Source organism: Phacochoerus africanus, chromosome 3 (assembly GCF_016906955.1).
Source record: "Phacochoerus africanus isolate WHEZ1 chromosome 3, ROS_Pafr_v1, whole genome shotgun sequence".
NCBI classification, from domain to species: Eukaryota; Metazoa; Chordata; class Mammalia; order Artiodactyla; family Suidae; genus Phacochoerus; species Phacochoerus africanus.
In genome coordinates this window covers 128,427,256-128,442,942 of record NC_062546.1, presented here as the reverse complement: position 1 = coordinate 128,442,942, position 15,687 = coordinate 128,427,256, and the positions used below count along the sequence as shown (strand labels likewise).

Below are 15,687 nucleotides of genomic sequence, written 5' to 3'. Positions count from 1 at the left end.
TTTTCTAATCTATTATGTACTCATGAAAAAAACTTTATTCACTTCTGTGGTATATTGAAAAATAGATTCATATTATTTTGCCACTTCTCATGGAAAGGTGTGATTTATTTTCAGTTCCTTCAGTCTCAGTCCGATCTTTGACTAGTATGACGTGGAAACCACATTGTGTGAATTACCCAGCTTAGCTCTTCAGATGTCTTGCAGCTTCTGCTTTCTTTCACCTCTTGAAATGTTGCCTTATGGCTGCCATGTTTAAAAAAAAAAAAAAAGCCAAAAAAGCCATTCTAATCTAGAGAATGGGAAGCCAAGTAGAGGAAAACTGTTGGAGAACCAAATTACAGATTAGTTAGTAGGTTATCTCGAACATTCTAATCTGTCACTCCCTACAGTGACAGCAAAGTCAGCAGAGAAACCAACCTTCAGACTTATGAGGAATAGCAATTTATTAGTGTTTTAAGCCACTCTGTGTTGAGAAGTTCTGTTACACAATAGATAACTGATAAATTTTAAAGAGAATGTAACACTTTGTCATCATCTTATTATTTTCCTGTTTGTAGTTTTGACCACATTATGACTAATGCAAAAACATTTGTATGTAAAGCTTTGACAGTGCTCAGTTTATTGTTGGTTCTCATGTTAAATGCATGTAAATTGGTAATGACTGAATAATAATCATCAGCAGGTCATTATTAAATAATAATCTGCATATATGATTTCAGCTTTAGTCCTGCTGATAAAACAACTATTTCTAGTTTCCCCTTCAAGAGGAGTAAGGGTCATTGTAGGTCTGTATAATTTTGATCCAAGTGAAAGATTTTTGCTTTGTGTTCCCTCATGTATGTGCTTTCGTCTCAACCTTGACTCTATCTTATCTTTACTAGCCTTCTCAGTGCACTCAGAGCATTTTCTTAGACAAATATCTAATTGTTAAGTTAGGTTTATATCATCACGGATGTTTGGGGTAAGAGGAGCCTGAATTGCATAAGCAATACTTTAAATGAGAGAAATTTTTAAAAATCTAAATTTATGGATTTATTAGTATTATTGTTATATTTAGATTCAATACTGATATTATAATAATTAGCATTATTTTATAATAAAGAGAAAAGATCACAGGAAACTATTTGTGTAGTTTTTTTGAACAAAAGTATCTTAGAATGGTATTAGTAGATATAATTCTTAAGGAATAACCCTCTGAAACTAATCCTCCATAAAAAGGAAATATTTTGGAATAGTATCTTCTGAATAAATAGGTCCATTTCTTTCTTTGCTAAATATTCATTTCTTAAGTGTTAAGTTGATTACCTGTGGATTCTCTCCTAAGCTTCCAAATTTGTCCAGATTTAGGTTCATAACCTTTCTACTGACACTTGGGCCTGAATGATGATTCTTGAGAGAAGTTATTATGCTACTTTGACATTTATGCCCAAATTTGGAGAAGAAAAGAAAAATACTTACCAGAGCAAGAATGTTACACTTTACTTGCTTCAGAAATTTTTTCCTCTCTTGTTTTTTTTTTTTTTAATGAGCCCTGCCTGCAGCCACTGTGTCGGTTCCTGAGGCTCTGACCCCCACCCCCCACCCCAGAAGTTCATTGATTTATTTGTCTGTTCCTTAGTCAATACCACACTGTCTTGCTTACTGTAGAATTATATTAAGTATTGAAGTTGAGTAGCATCGGTCTTCCAACTTTGAAGTTGGAAGTTCTCCTTTGATATTGCATTGGCTTTCTGAGTGTTATTTCTCCCTACACAAACATCATCTATCATTTCATATTTGTCTTAGGATAGATTCTCTTTCATTGCCTATTGCAGTGTTGTAATTTTTCTTTACATGTAGTTCACATTCTGAATATTTGCAGTGCTTTTTTAAACCTTTACTTTTTGCTCAGTTCTTCATTATTTCCTCATTTGTTTTGGTCTAATTCAGATGTTCCACTTTCACTTGAGTGAGTTTTTAAAGAAGGACTTGAAATGTTTTCTTATTTACTAAATAGATACAGACTCATAGACTTTGAAAACAAACTTATGGTTACAAAAGAGGATGGGTTGGGGGAGGAAGGAAGGACTGGGGGTTTGGGATTGGCACATGCACAGTGGTATATGGAATGATTGGCCAGCAGGGACCTGCTGTAAGCACAGGGAATTCTACCCAATATTCTGTAATAATGTATCTGGGAAAAGAATCTGAAAAAGAATGAGTATATTAACATGTATGACTGAATCACTTTGTTGTACAGAAGAAATTATCACAACATTGTAAATCAGCTATCTTAAATAAAACTTTAAAAAATGAAACAAATTTAAAAAAAAATGTTTACTGGCTCTCATTCTCTTCCCATCATAGCCCCTTGTTTCTTATCCTCTTTTATTCTCAATGCTTTTTGAGAGTGAGGCTCTGGATTAACAATCCTTCACACTTTTTAAATAACATCACAGTGTTGTAAAGATCGTAAACACATGGAAGAAACTAGGAAGAAAAAGTTAGATGCAATTATTAACCATTACAGATAAAAAGAAAGTATTTCCTTTTACTTTAAAATTTCAAGTAACTGTTTAGTGTTTTCTAGAATTCTAGTCCATATTTTGAAATGTGGAAAATGTAATTTTTTCTGAAAGATTCAGAATTCATGATAGTTTTTAGGTAAATCGCTATAATATTAATTCTGTCAACATGAAGACCTTTTCTTGAAACTATTTGTTGAAACAAACATTTTCATAATAGAAATTTTAAATTATCAATTATATTTATTGGTATAATTGATTTAGGAAAAATGAATTAAATACATAAACTAGTTTCTGTAAGATCACTATTGTAAATTTTGCTTTTATATTTTTGCAATTAAAATTTGCTATAGAACTAATACAGACAGCATTTGGTGAATCTCAGCATCATCAAACCAGAAGTTGGCAGTTCTTCATGTAGGGGATTGTATTTAGAAATTTCTTTGCCTTTTGAACTGACAGAGTATAAGTTGATTGGCCTTCAGGCCTGGGATCTTGGGTCAGGTCGTTGATAAAGTTCAGTGGCTGAGAAAGAGGTCACTGATTGCTATTTATAATTTATTTTCCGATAATTTTATCATGCACACATACTCCGAGGCCATGGGTTGCAAGTTCATAAATTTAAACAAATGAATAAAAATATGTAAAACTAATTCTATCAATTTTCAAAGCACTAAGATATTTGTTATATTCATTTAATTTAGTGTGACTTTATGCATTAATTCTAAAGCTGAGGTGGACAAAAGCAAAATATCCTGTGTGTGCTCCTTTATGAGTTTTCAGCTATGAGTATATATAAAAATCACATTGATGAAGAATTACAAAAGTAAACCATAAATGTAAAGAGTAACTCTTCACGTGAACCTGAGTCACAGTTCCTCATTTCTATTTTTTTATTTCTTAATTTTGTAAGCAATTACTTCATCTCTTTTGTATGCATAATAAAACGTTTCATCTAAAACATATCTATATATTACTTTTTAGACTTTCATTGGTAGGTATTCATCTCTCACTATTTTTCAAATCTCATTATTGGTTAATTCTGCCAAGAATTTTTGGGGCCAAATTTTTATTCTACTTGATTAAAAACATAAATTCTATGTTGAATTTCCTGTAGTTTTCTTAGCAAACGTTGTTTTATATTTAACTAAGAAAATTCTCAATAGCTTGAAAAACAGTATGTAGCCTTAAATCAAAAGAATATTTTAGTAAAAAATAAGTATAAGCTTTAAAAAACAATAAGTATTGATTAAATTAAAACTCCAGTAAATATTATATAATAAGAGATTAATTCTGAAAATGATTTCCTTTCATTTTGTATTTTCTTTTGCTTGATTTTTATGGGATTTTGTGTTGATGGGAAATATGAGGTCATTCCAAATGATGATTGCATATCCCATGTTGAAATTAAATTGAGAACATAAAAAAAGATCAGAAGTGTAGCTATTTCTACCATAGCTTTGCTGTGCAGAGGACATAATAAGGAAAGCTTTCCTTATAATTTTGTTCTTGAAAAGCTGAAATCAGGTAACAACACAGAGCAAATAATATACAATCTTCAAAGTATATTTGTGGCAAAATATGTCAATATTTGATTTTGAATTTTGAACAGATAAGACACCCATTACTAGGGATCACTCATTGCTCCCTTTAAGAATTAAGTCCATATCTGGTTTAAATAAATGTGATATGTTTAAATGACAAGAGTTTTGAAAAAATAATGCAGTTTTAAAAACATTCCTATTAAAATGTTTAAACGTCATATAGACTATAAGCATGGGATCAGGGGTGGGGTGTTCATACCTCTCTTGTATTAGCACATAGACTAAACTTGGTAAAAAGATTACTCTAATTGGTTAAGTGATTCTTACTAGAGAGAGTGGTGTTTCTGGGCAAATGGGTGATCACATAGAGTGATCAGGTTTTTTTTCACAAGAATCTGCAATAAGAAAGACTGATGTATGTACAAATCAGACTTCATGTGACCACTGTTAGTGGGGAAACTGGATAATCTTGTGGTTAAAAATGAGAGCCCTGGAATTGCACTATCTCTATTCCAACTTTGGCTCTGTTTCAATCTAACTCTGTACTCACTCTGGGGAAGTTAGCTAAATTCTTCGAGCCCCAACTTCCTCATGTGTAAATCAGAAATAATAAAGCAATTGGTGTAAGGAGTAAAATAGTGTGTGTATAAAACTCTTAGAATAGTGGCTGGCACATATAAGTGTCCAATATGTGTTAATAAATGTTATTTAAATCTCACATCTTCTCTAGTATTATTTCTATAATAAGAATTAACATATGATACAATAGAATGTTATATGCTCACTGTATAGAGGCTATTTCATAGACATTAGTTGAAAATTACCTTTACTTGTGTCTTCAAATGTAATTTCTTCCTCAAGGGGGAGCAATATTTCTCATGGATCTTGGGACTAACTATTAAATCAGTAAAATGATCAAGCAGTCCATAACTAAGTATTCTGTTTTGGCAGCTGCTAAATTTACTTGCCACATTCCTAGATTCAGCCAGTGGGGAGACAGCCCCAAATCCACAATGTATATTGCATAGCAGTTTTATAGGCTCATTGAGAAACTTGAAGCTGTACCTTAAAACTGGGGCAAGGTAGACCTGCATGCTACTAAATCTAGGAATATGGATTTGAGATGGTCTTTTGAAACTCTTCCATAAAATATAGATGAGAAACTTCATGCAGTAGCCATGTATCAGTATTGTTGGGCATTTCACTAAAACTTGTACCAGATTTTAGTGAAACATTGCTTATGTGGTCTGTGTGGTTATGGTACCATCTCCAGGTTACCAGAAGAGATTTGCATACCTACAAAACCAGTTAGATTAAGAAGAGAACCAAAAGCTGGGGGATATTATTGATCTGTATCAACCTCCTTAAGAGCCTCCCAAGTTTGCTAACCATTGTTACAAACACAACACCATAATGTTGCTATGTTTGTACCTCCGAAATTGAAAAATGGCTCTGTTTCTCTCCTTCTCCTTCTAAAAACACATTCTATCAGTACTAAAATGCTATAGTTTTCTGACATGCACAATTCCATGCATTTTGGGGCATGCTACTCTCTGCCCCAATTTCACCTCTCCCAATACCTTCTAAAACTGATGAACCCTTATTTACCATTTAGAATTATCTTAAATTCAGAATATGTTCTTCTTCCCTACTTACTCATCAAATGATCCTCACTCTCCTGTGCCTTGGATATATTTCTGTTATGTACATCACACTGAACTATTGTATGTTTTCTATCTGCTAATAAACTGTAACACTTTTGAACTCCAGTTCATGGTTCATGGATTTGCATTCCTGGCATAGAATTATTTAAGTTTTTATTAAATTGAATTATGTTGCATTTCATTAAACTGAATATTTGCGTAGTTTTCTATGAAACTGTCCACAATATTCCCTCACTTTCCTTCTACCAGTGACAGGTATTTGAGACATTGACAGGTTTAAGGGCACATTATTTTGAAATGGAGCAGAACAAAGTTAAATTATCCACAAGGAGATCAATGCCTAGAATTCGACCATAGAAACACAATACTCAAACCAACCAGCTCATCATCTTGAGGACTGTCATGAGTATACTTTCTCTTTCTTTGCTGTGACTTAGCCTTAAGAGATCTGTATTTCCAGACTTACAGGAAACAGATACCTCTAAAACATAGTCAATTATTATTGTGAAGGAGTTAAAATTAATGTTAATCCACATTATCTTACAATTTGGATTAGTAATAAATTGTACTGAAAATCAGATGAATATACTTTCTCTGTTCTACTAGATGCTGACAAGGAAATATAATTGTTTGACTTGTCAAAAAAGTAAAAAATTATCACCTAATAGGCTCCTGGTGGAACTAAGATTGTCATACATTTCATTTAATATTTGTCACTGTAGCAATAAATTCAAAGATGAAGTTTTTGATTTAGTCTGTTTGCTTTTTCTCAAGTGGATCAAGTTTTGGCTAAAGATAATAGCATCATGGATATTCTAACCTACCAATGTTTTCTAAACTTGTCAGATAATAATAATCACCAGGATACTTGTAATGCCAGTAGGTAATTGGTTCAATTTGATGATTTGATGAATTTGCATTGGACCCCCAGAATCAATTTATTTTACCAAGGAGTCCAGGTAATTCTTTTTTTTCAACATACTTGGATATGTATGTTGAAAATCTGTATACTATTTTAATGAATGAAAAAATTGGAAAACTTGCAGGTCTTTTGGGTCAAAAATCATCCTTTTTTCCTTTGAAGTATCTGCTTTCCTTTCCAGATTTATCTCTCATCATTAATCTGTTTGTTTTTGAAGAATTAGTCATGTTGGACTACCTCCATGCTCCCTTTTTCCTTTGCTCATGCTGTTCCTGAACCTCAGGCCCTGTGGCCTATGAATTTCCTTCTTTGGCTGACCTCATTCTTTACCTGAGACTTAAATCTAGTGGTCTCTAGGAATGTTTCCTTGACTTCCTATGGCTGAGATGTTTCCACCTAGTGTACCCTAACCCACCTGTGCCTACCATAAATGCTCAGCATTTTTTCCTGTACTCTTGTCTTTTAAATCTCCTCAACTAGACCAAGAGATTCTTATGGGCAGGCACATTGCTAATTACTCTTCATGTTCCCAGACTAACCTAAGTCTGATTTACAATAGATATCTAATAAATGGTTACTAAAGGAATGAAGAGTACAAGTTATTTGGGTTCCAGCTTTATAATTTTAAATTTCTAAACATGCAATACTTTTAGGTAATATGCCTTTGTTTCTTCTCAGTAGGTGTATCTTCCATCTACATGAACAACTGTCATGGCTAGTTTTATATAAGCAAGAAATTATCAACACAAAAACATTTAACTAAGAGTGTTTAAAAATTATCAAAATTTAATATATACATGCAAATACTGTAAGGTAATATAATTTAAAAGTGATCCTTCTAGTTTGTGATAGAAAACCATTATTACCAGTATTTTGTTTGTATTTCTAGAAATATTAATATACATAAAACATGTGTATATAGATATAAATATTGTATATATATTCATGTAGGCACAACTACTTTCATACATATACATTTGTATATTTTATACAAGCAAGATAATACTGTTTATATCTTGAAAAAAATTCATGTTAGCTTATATAAATCCACCTCATTCTTTTCATTGGCTATATATTATTCTATTTTATGTATGTATCATGATACAGTTAATACCCTCTTACTGGATACTTGAATTGTTTTAATTTTTTTCTCATTATAAATAACACTGCAGTGAATGTTCTTCATACAATACTTTGTGCAGTGAAGAATTTTTCTGATTAAATTAATATGTATTTTGTATAGATATTTCTGAATTAATCTTAAGAAAGTCTGCTACAATTTATTCTCCTATCAAGAAGAAGAGAATGTCTGTTTCTCCACACTCTTACTAATTTTGTATTATTCAATTTATATTAGAGTGATCTCATATATGTTTTAATTAGCATTAATTTACATACAAGTATTTTTGCACGTAATTAAGGATTTGTATTTCTGAAGCACATTTGTTCTTTTTCCATCTTAGATACTATTTTATCTTGGCTTTTCTCAGCTTTAAAGCACTCCCAAAGTTTGGTTTTTTTCATTTTTGATCTTTAGTTCTCTCTTCATTTCCCAAAACTCTAGTTTCCATACGTTATCTTTTAATAATACCAGACTATTATTCAACATTTGATTCTTTGAAATATATATGTTTTATATTAGGTCAGTTTTCCAATTTTGCCATTGTATTCATTCTATTAGAAAGGATCTGAACTGATATAGACTTAATTTTCTTTTTTCTTTTTTTTATACTTATAATTTAATGAACTTGAATACTAAATATTTCCTATGAGTTTTGATTTCCAATACCTACCTACTGAGAGTTAATAATACTTATTACTTGTTCAACATTTGCCAAAAAATCTTTTAAACATAGGAGGCATTCTAAATTTAAGGTATATAAAGAATATTCATTTAAAAATAAGGAATGCAGGAGTTCCCATTGTGGCTTAGCAGAAATGAATCCAAAATAAATGAGGATGTGGGTTTCATCCCTGTCCTCACTCAGTAGATCAGGATTTGGCATTGCCATGAGCTGTGGTATAGGTCACAGACATGGCTCAGATCCTGTGTTGCTGTGGCTGTGACATAGGCTGGCAGCTGTAGCTCTGATTCACCCCTAGCCTGGGAACTTCCATATGCCACTGGTGTGGCCCTTTAAAAAATGCAAAAAAAAATATGGAATGCTTCTTGGGCATTCTCTTAGGCTCAGGATCCAGTGTTTTCACTGCAGCGGCTTGGGTCACCCACTGCTGTAGCATGGATTCAGTCCCTGGTTGGGGAACTTCCACATGCTCTGGGTGTGGCCAAAAATGTGGAATGCTTCTTGAATTTGAGTGTCATCCTTGCACAGGGACCATGTTAATCTTTGTACAGTTCCAGTGTTAGTGTATATGCTGGCGAGGTCAGCACTAGTCCATTTTTCTAATCAGAGATTTGTCTGTACTGGTATAATTTGTGTGTGTATGTGAGCAAATATATATATGCTCAAGTATTTAACTGGTTTTACTGTTACTAAAATGCTTTACCTGTTCTGAAGCTGCACTTGATGAAAGATACTAAAATAATTTGCATTATAAGTTTTGTTTATGCTCCGAGTCTTCAGAATATTTCATCTATCTTTATGCAATCCTAATGTAATGAAGATGAACTAGACATAGCTTTTAATTTTAGTATTTTAATAAATTTTTGTTGACATATAGTTGACTTATTAGTTTCAGGTATAGAACATAGTGATTTAATATTTTTATAGATTGTACTCTATATAAAGTTATTATAAAATATTGGCAATATTCCCTGTGCTGCACATCATATCCTTGTATCTTATTTATTTTATACTAATTTTCTTAATATTAAGTCCTACATGTTTCTTAAAACATTAAATCACTTCTCAGTAGAAAGTGCTTTTTAAAGTTTAGCATCTTATTTTACCACCTTATTTTTAAAATGTATTTAAAATTTTTGCATCTTAAAACATTCATGCTCATATATTAGCTTCCTTTAAACTATAGTTGAGAGGAAATATTTAAGTCTGTTACATTTTGCATAAGTCTCTCTCCCTTTATCTGTCTCCTTCTGTCTCTGTCTCTTTCCTCTCCTAAAGGAAGGCAGGAACAGAAGTCAAGAGGAGAAAGGCAATTGACCCCTTGCCCAAGTTGTTCTGTTTGGTGAGGTTGTACCACATTGCCCTTGTGAGGTTTACAGTAAAAGCTGAGCAGAGGTCTGGAGTACAGGGACTAACAGTGTTAGGATCAGAGGCCTAATTGTCTGTTTTCTTGAAGTTAGGGTTATTGGCAGCTGCCATTATGCCATCCATGCTGCTGTCACCCAGCACAGCCAACCAGCATGCACTAATTGCAGTGGCCTTTTCATCAAGTAAGATCATCCCACTAAACACAAAGAGCTGTCTTTCCATTAGCACAGACAGTAGCCAGCTAGATCAGCTGGGCTCCTTGAGTATGATTGGACTGTCATATTGTTATGATTTGTTCAAGTTTAGAGCATTTAGCAGATACCCTTTGCACCTCTCTTTGTACCTGAATACTATAACCTGACTGCCCCTATCATTTAAGAGGGTACTATAGCTTTTCAAAGTTCAGCAGCGCACAATTGCAGGCAGGCAACTGGTTTCTGACAAGAGATCAATACTGTCCTTCCAAACGCTGGAGTCAAGCTGCTGGGTCTGTCAGAGGGATGTGTGCTGTAATTGGATCATGGATGCTGCGAGTCATCTGAGTTTCCCTTCAGCACTGTCACAGCTGTCAGATGTCATCCCTTTGTACAGCTGTCACTGCGGGAGGGTTGGGGCTCTTTTTCCGTTCTAACCCAATGCAAATGTCCACTTAGCAGATGAATATTGAAGATATTAGACACTTCTTTATGCCTTTATGCAAAATAAAGATCTGTGTCATCTGTGAATTTCATGGAAATAAGTTGCAATTTATTCACTGTGAGAAAAGTGAAGTGAAGCCTGTAAAAATGAGAAATTATTTGGTTCAGGCTATTAAAAAAGGAATATTTTATAGAATAAACAACAATATGCAGATATTTTTCTTGAGATGGAAAAACTAATACTGTGCAGTGTCTAGAATGGTCACCTATATTTGGATATTTAAATATATATATATTTATATGTATATATATATATATACACACACACACACACACACACACACATACATCCTTTGCTTCATCTGTATTCTCAGAAAAGAGACAAATCTTGAATAGATTTAGGTCCTTTGAAATGATTAAAATTTATCAAAAATATAAACCCAATATCTCTTTTAAAGTAGCAATACAAATAAATAAGATAAAAGGAACACAGTTATATTTAGAATCAGGTCAAGGAGTCTTAAAGTTTTTAAGACAGGAAGAGCAGTCTCAGTAAAAATGAGTATGATGTTTTGGTCACCAAAACCTTTTTTCTAAGTTATTACAAATTAAATAGAAAGAGGTATCCAGAGCTGGTAGAATAATTTTATAACCAATGAGTGGCTCCTATTAATTTCAGTCCATTTTGCTTTTGTTTATATTAAAGAGGTCAGTAAAAACACATTTTATTTCATTGTACTTATAACAATATATATATTTTTAAAATAGTGATTAACTTCTGGAATTGCATAGCTTAGGTTGTATACACTTGCAACACATAGCAAAAATAAAGAGATGTCACCAGTGTGGATTTGGCCATTGTATTCTTAATTCAGGAACTTCCATTTATAATATTGTGATTGATCCATGAATTTCCCTAGACTATCCTAGAATAAAGTCCAATCCTAACTTTTAAAAAATCATTTTCTTCCTGTCTCACTAAGCTGATGTCAGAATCATTTTTTGGATGGCTGACAGGGTAATTTTTGATCTGGGTGGCTGACTTCCTTTTTCTTGAGGTCCAGACCACATACCACCTTCTCTGTCAAGCAGGCAGCTTGCACCAACCCCAGTGACAGAGTAGCATGAACCTTATTTTCCAATATCTAGCCTTTGCCTTCTGTCACCCACCAGGGTACTCACTGGGTCAGACCCTCAAATATCCAAACTTTTTGCCTCCATGTGGCATTATGAGGTGACCTCACCTCATTTGCAGTGGCTCAAGTTTTTTGTACTCTAAAATTAGGGACTGCCAAAATCAAAACATAGACTTTGGCCCATGTTGTGGGTTAGGGCAGTGGGAAAAGAGGGAACCAACAAGAAAATGCACCTTCCTTTAAACAATGATGTATTTGAAATGATTGCATGATAATCAGAATAAGAAGTATTGCATTTCCCCTTGCCTCAGTTGGCATTTTTCTCTCAACGTGGCTTTACTTTTACAAGAAGCAGGATAAAAATCCTATAAAAAATTAGTGTTTTATTCCTATAGAATGAATTATTTAACAATCAAACCTTAGTTGACTATTGCTGATACAGTACAATGGTCTTCAGAGTTACTTGGGCAGAAAATATAGGAATGAATGAAGTAAAAATTTTAAACTTAGTTTCTTAAGGTTATTCTTCTGTGATAACTGTAAAGTTTATATGCAACTCCAGTGACTCAAGTAGGCACTCTCTTTCTCTCTCTCTCTCTCTTTAAAGCATGGTTTATGGTTAATTACATCAGAGATCCAAAACAGTCTTTTTTACATTTGCATTAATAAGGATGTCACATGACCACATTGAAGTAGAAGTATACATCAAAGGTAGATTAAAGGTTGGTTAAGCATCAAACCATGTTCCGTATGTAAATTTATAGCAATGATGTGCTGTAGAAAGATAGCTTACCCTCTATTTCTCTGCTACTAAATAAAATTAAAAATTCACAACTCTGGTTTATGGGATTTTAAATGAATTTGATCTCTCTTTTGGGCAGGGCAAATAAGTGTTTTGTGATGTATTATTTTATGAAAAAAAAAAAAAGACCATCGTTCTGGCTCATTTAATTTTGCGAGTGAATGATCTAAGATTAACTACAGACTAGTCAGTGCAGTTTAAAAGCTGAAAGCAATTTTCAGCCATAGATGGTAATGCCACATTCAGTCCACAACCGAATGACTCTAAATGACTAAGCTTCGAGGTCTTTGTATATGACCACAGGGCCTGATAAAGCCATAGGAACACAGTAAAAGCACAAAAATAGTTCCAATTTATTTGGTGCCATCACCTTAATGAGATTAATACAGACGTGTTCATGTGCCTAATTGGTGATTTTGTTTTAACTAGTAATGAAGGATTAAAACTTCAGGCAACAGGCTGCTTGCTGGAAAGAGGATTTGAGAGGAAAAAAAGATTTTAATTATAAAAAGGAAGCCTGTGAAATATACCCCTGAAAAGTTAATAATAATTCTTTAAAAATGAACTGATTAAAATGTGTACCCTGGATTGCTCCTGCCACTTTGGGAGGAAGGGTGATTTTATGAGCAGTACTACATATTGCCTTTATTTACTGATAGACCCTCTGGCATAGGAAAACATGGAGTGAAAAAGTGTTAAAACTAAAAAGCATCAGCCCTCAGGCTATTGTGGAATTTAGAGTATGTAGCTTTTTATTCTAATTTATTTTTTAATGACTTACTATAGTGGAATGACCTGTGGCTAGCTGTCCCACTAAATCCCATAGCATCCCAGTAAATCACCATCCCAGTAAATCAGAGCATCTTTGGAGGAACTTCACCTATGACTTGCAATGGGTTTTGCTCCCTTCAAAGTCTAGTTGTAACCGTTCAAATGCTAACACTATTCAGCATGCTGCCAAAACACAAACACTCAGCCTAAGTCATTAAAATTTAATTATAAGGGGGCAGCTGAGCCCAGTTGGAGTTTTGAATTTGAAAAATCTTATTTAAAAACAAAAAATGAATAAAATCAAACTACCCCACCAAATCTATCAGCATCTGTCTATCCTAGTCCAATGGATTATATTTAAATAAAATTGTAAGTTTTATCAGAGTTTAATATACAGTTCTCACATTTAAATATATTGGGTTATTATCTATCTATCCTCTATCCTAACCGTATAATGGGCCATTTTTTTACCTTGTCATTGGTGGTGGTGAGTTGTAGAACCTGTGCCTTGTCTGTCTGTGCCAGCAGTTAATTTTGTCTTTCAGAACAAATAGTAAAATAAAGGAACTATATAGCCCTCCATTGCCAACTGAATAAAACAGTATTATCCAGGTTATGACTTTTCCCCTGAAACTTTGGCCAGTGTTAAGATGTCTTTCTGATTAGGGGAAAAAACTCCGAAATGCAAGAATTTGGTCTTTGATGTTCTATTATGAACCACTTTAAAAGGACTCTGGGTAGTGAGACTGTGCAGGATAAGATGCTACCTTCCCAGAGAATGAAGACAGAAATATATTTTACATTTCTTGTCAGATTGAACTTTAAGACATCTTGACTGCTTTCTCTATAATTTAAACATCACAGCCAAAATGGCAACATGCTTTGTTCAGTTCCAGTTGTGTGGAGTTTTAGTGCTTCATTGATTCAGAGGAAGGCTGAGGCTGGCACAGGGAGCAAGGCGTCGGAATCACACTCTCACTGCAGCATGTCAAGCCATTATATCTGGGACCAGAATGTCACCGTGGTCTCAATGGTTCGTCAGCTGAAGGATATGGTTAACAAATGTAAAACCAAACTTCAGAGGAGCTGGTTTTCTGTGCTAAGTGATCTGTATTCCCTCTGAATTTACTTTCCCCTAACCCCGTGAAATTAACAGTACTTTCTGACATTCGACCCTCTGACCTCACACATAATAAGAATTTAAAAAGCACCATGCATGAGTGTGTCTCTGTAATGCAAAACTGGAAAAAATGACCATGTCACAGCTTTATTATACAAAACCTTCTCAATCTCCATTGCATGCTTCATATATGAGTGCTCAGTTTAAAGTTATTATAAAGAAAAACACAATTTTAAGAGTAATAATTCACTGTTCGTGACTTTTATAGACAATAAATTGTAGCAAATACATATTGCTACCAAAAAGCTTTGTACTCCATTAATGCAGATATTTACCAAGATAAGTGTTAAAAATAGTCCTCTAGAAGACTCTGACGGTTCAAAGGAAGGGGCTTCCAGGGAGCCGGTTGCCAAGGGTGCAAGTGCAGGCACAATGTATAGGTCTCAAGGTTTAAGAGGCAGAAGCAGGAAAGTGTTATGTGGAAATGATTTTGTGTTATCAGGCTCAGGGGATGACAGCATACAAGAGTAAGAACAAGGTGCTATGTGGCTTTTTCTTCACTGTGAAGTAAAGATTGGCAGCTGGAAGTAAGGCTTACAGACAGACCTGCACACAGGACCTCTTCACCTAGGACTCATAATCACTACTCAAAGGAAAACGCATTTACCAGGGAAAAGCGGCTGTAGCCATCAGAAGTGTGCTTAAAACACCACTTAAATATCACTTTGTACGCTATTACTTGCAAACTGTGGCTTCGTATTAAATTATACTTGCATAGGCTTTTGCTTAGGTGCTGATAATGCTTTTGAGGTTGCATTGGTGAAGAAGAATTTAGGCTGCTTTACAAGAGACGTGACCAGAATATTCCATGCAGCTGACAGTGACAGGGTGAAAAATTGCAGAACTGTACTTTCTTTCCCCATATAGATTGTAATTTTAATTGTCATTGTGGCCCTTCTGTTTTAATTATGGGACTTCTTTGATATATACCAGGACATCGTATTGAATGAAAATATGGTGCTATAATAGTCTCTTTATAATTAATGACCACATGTAGATCTTGGTGCATAAAAGGGAAGGAATAAATGAACAATTTATTTAACTAGGTTTTGGATTTCCTTCTGTCTTCCAGTGAATATAAAATGATCCCAGGGCTTCTGAGAATGTTTGATATAAGAACTGCACAGAATATCTAATAAAATTACTTTAGTCTGGATTACAAAACATACAATGTTTTAAAAATGTTTTGTCCACAAATGGTGAAATGTTCCTATTTACCATATTAATATTTTAACATTTCATCTGAAACCAAAAATGATATTTTATTTTATTACAAGTATATTTTAAATATAATATATTATATTTAAATGTGTCCTCCTAGATATTGTTTGTGGTATAAAAAATTCTTATAGG

At 33.7% G+C, this 15,687-nt stretch overlaps 1 non-coding gene across 1 annotated transcript; it reads right to left on the bottom strand.

The window, feature by feature from the left end:
- Positions 1–8,922: 8,922 nt before the first annotated feature.
- On the bottom strand, positions 8,923–9,026 carry LOC125123757 (U6 spliceosomal RNA). The gene has a single exon (XR_007134142.1). It is a non-coding gene; the product is annotated as a U6 spliceosomal RNA (small nuclear RNA).
- Between the last annotated feature and the right edge of the window lie 6,661 nt (positions 9,027–15,687).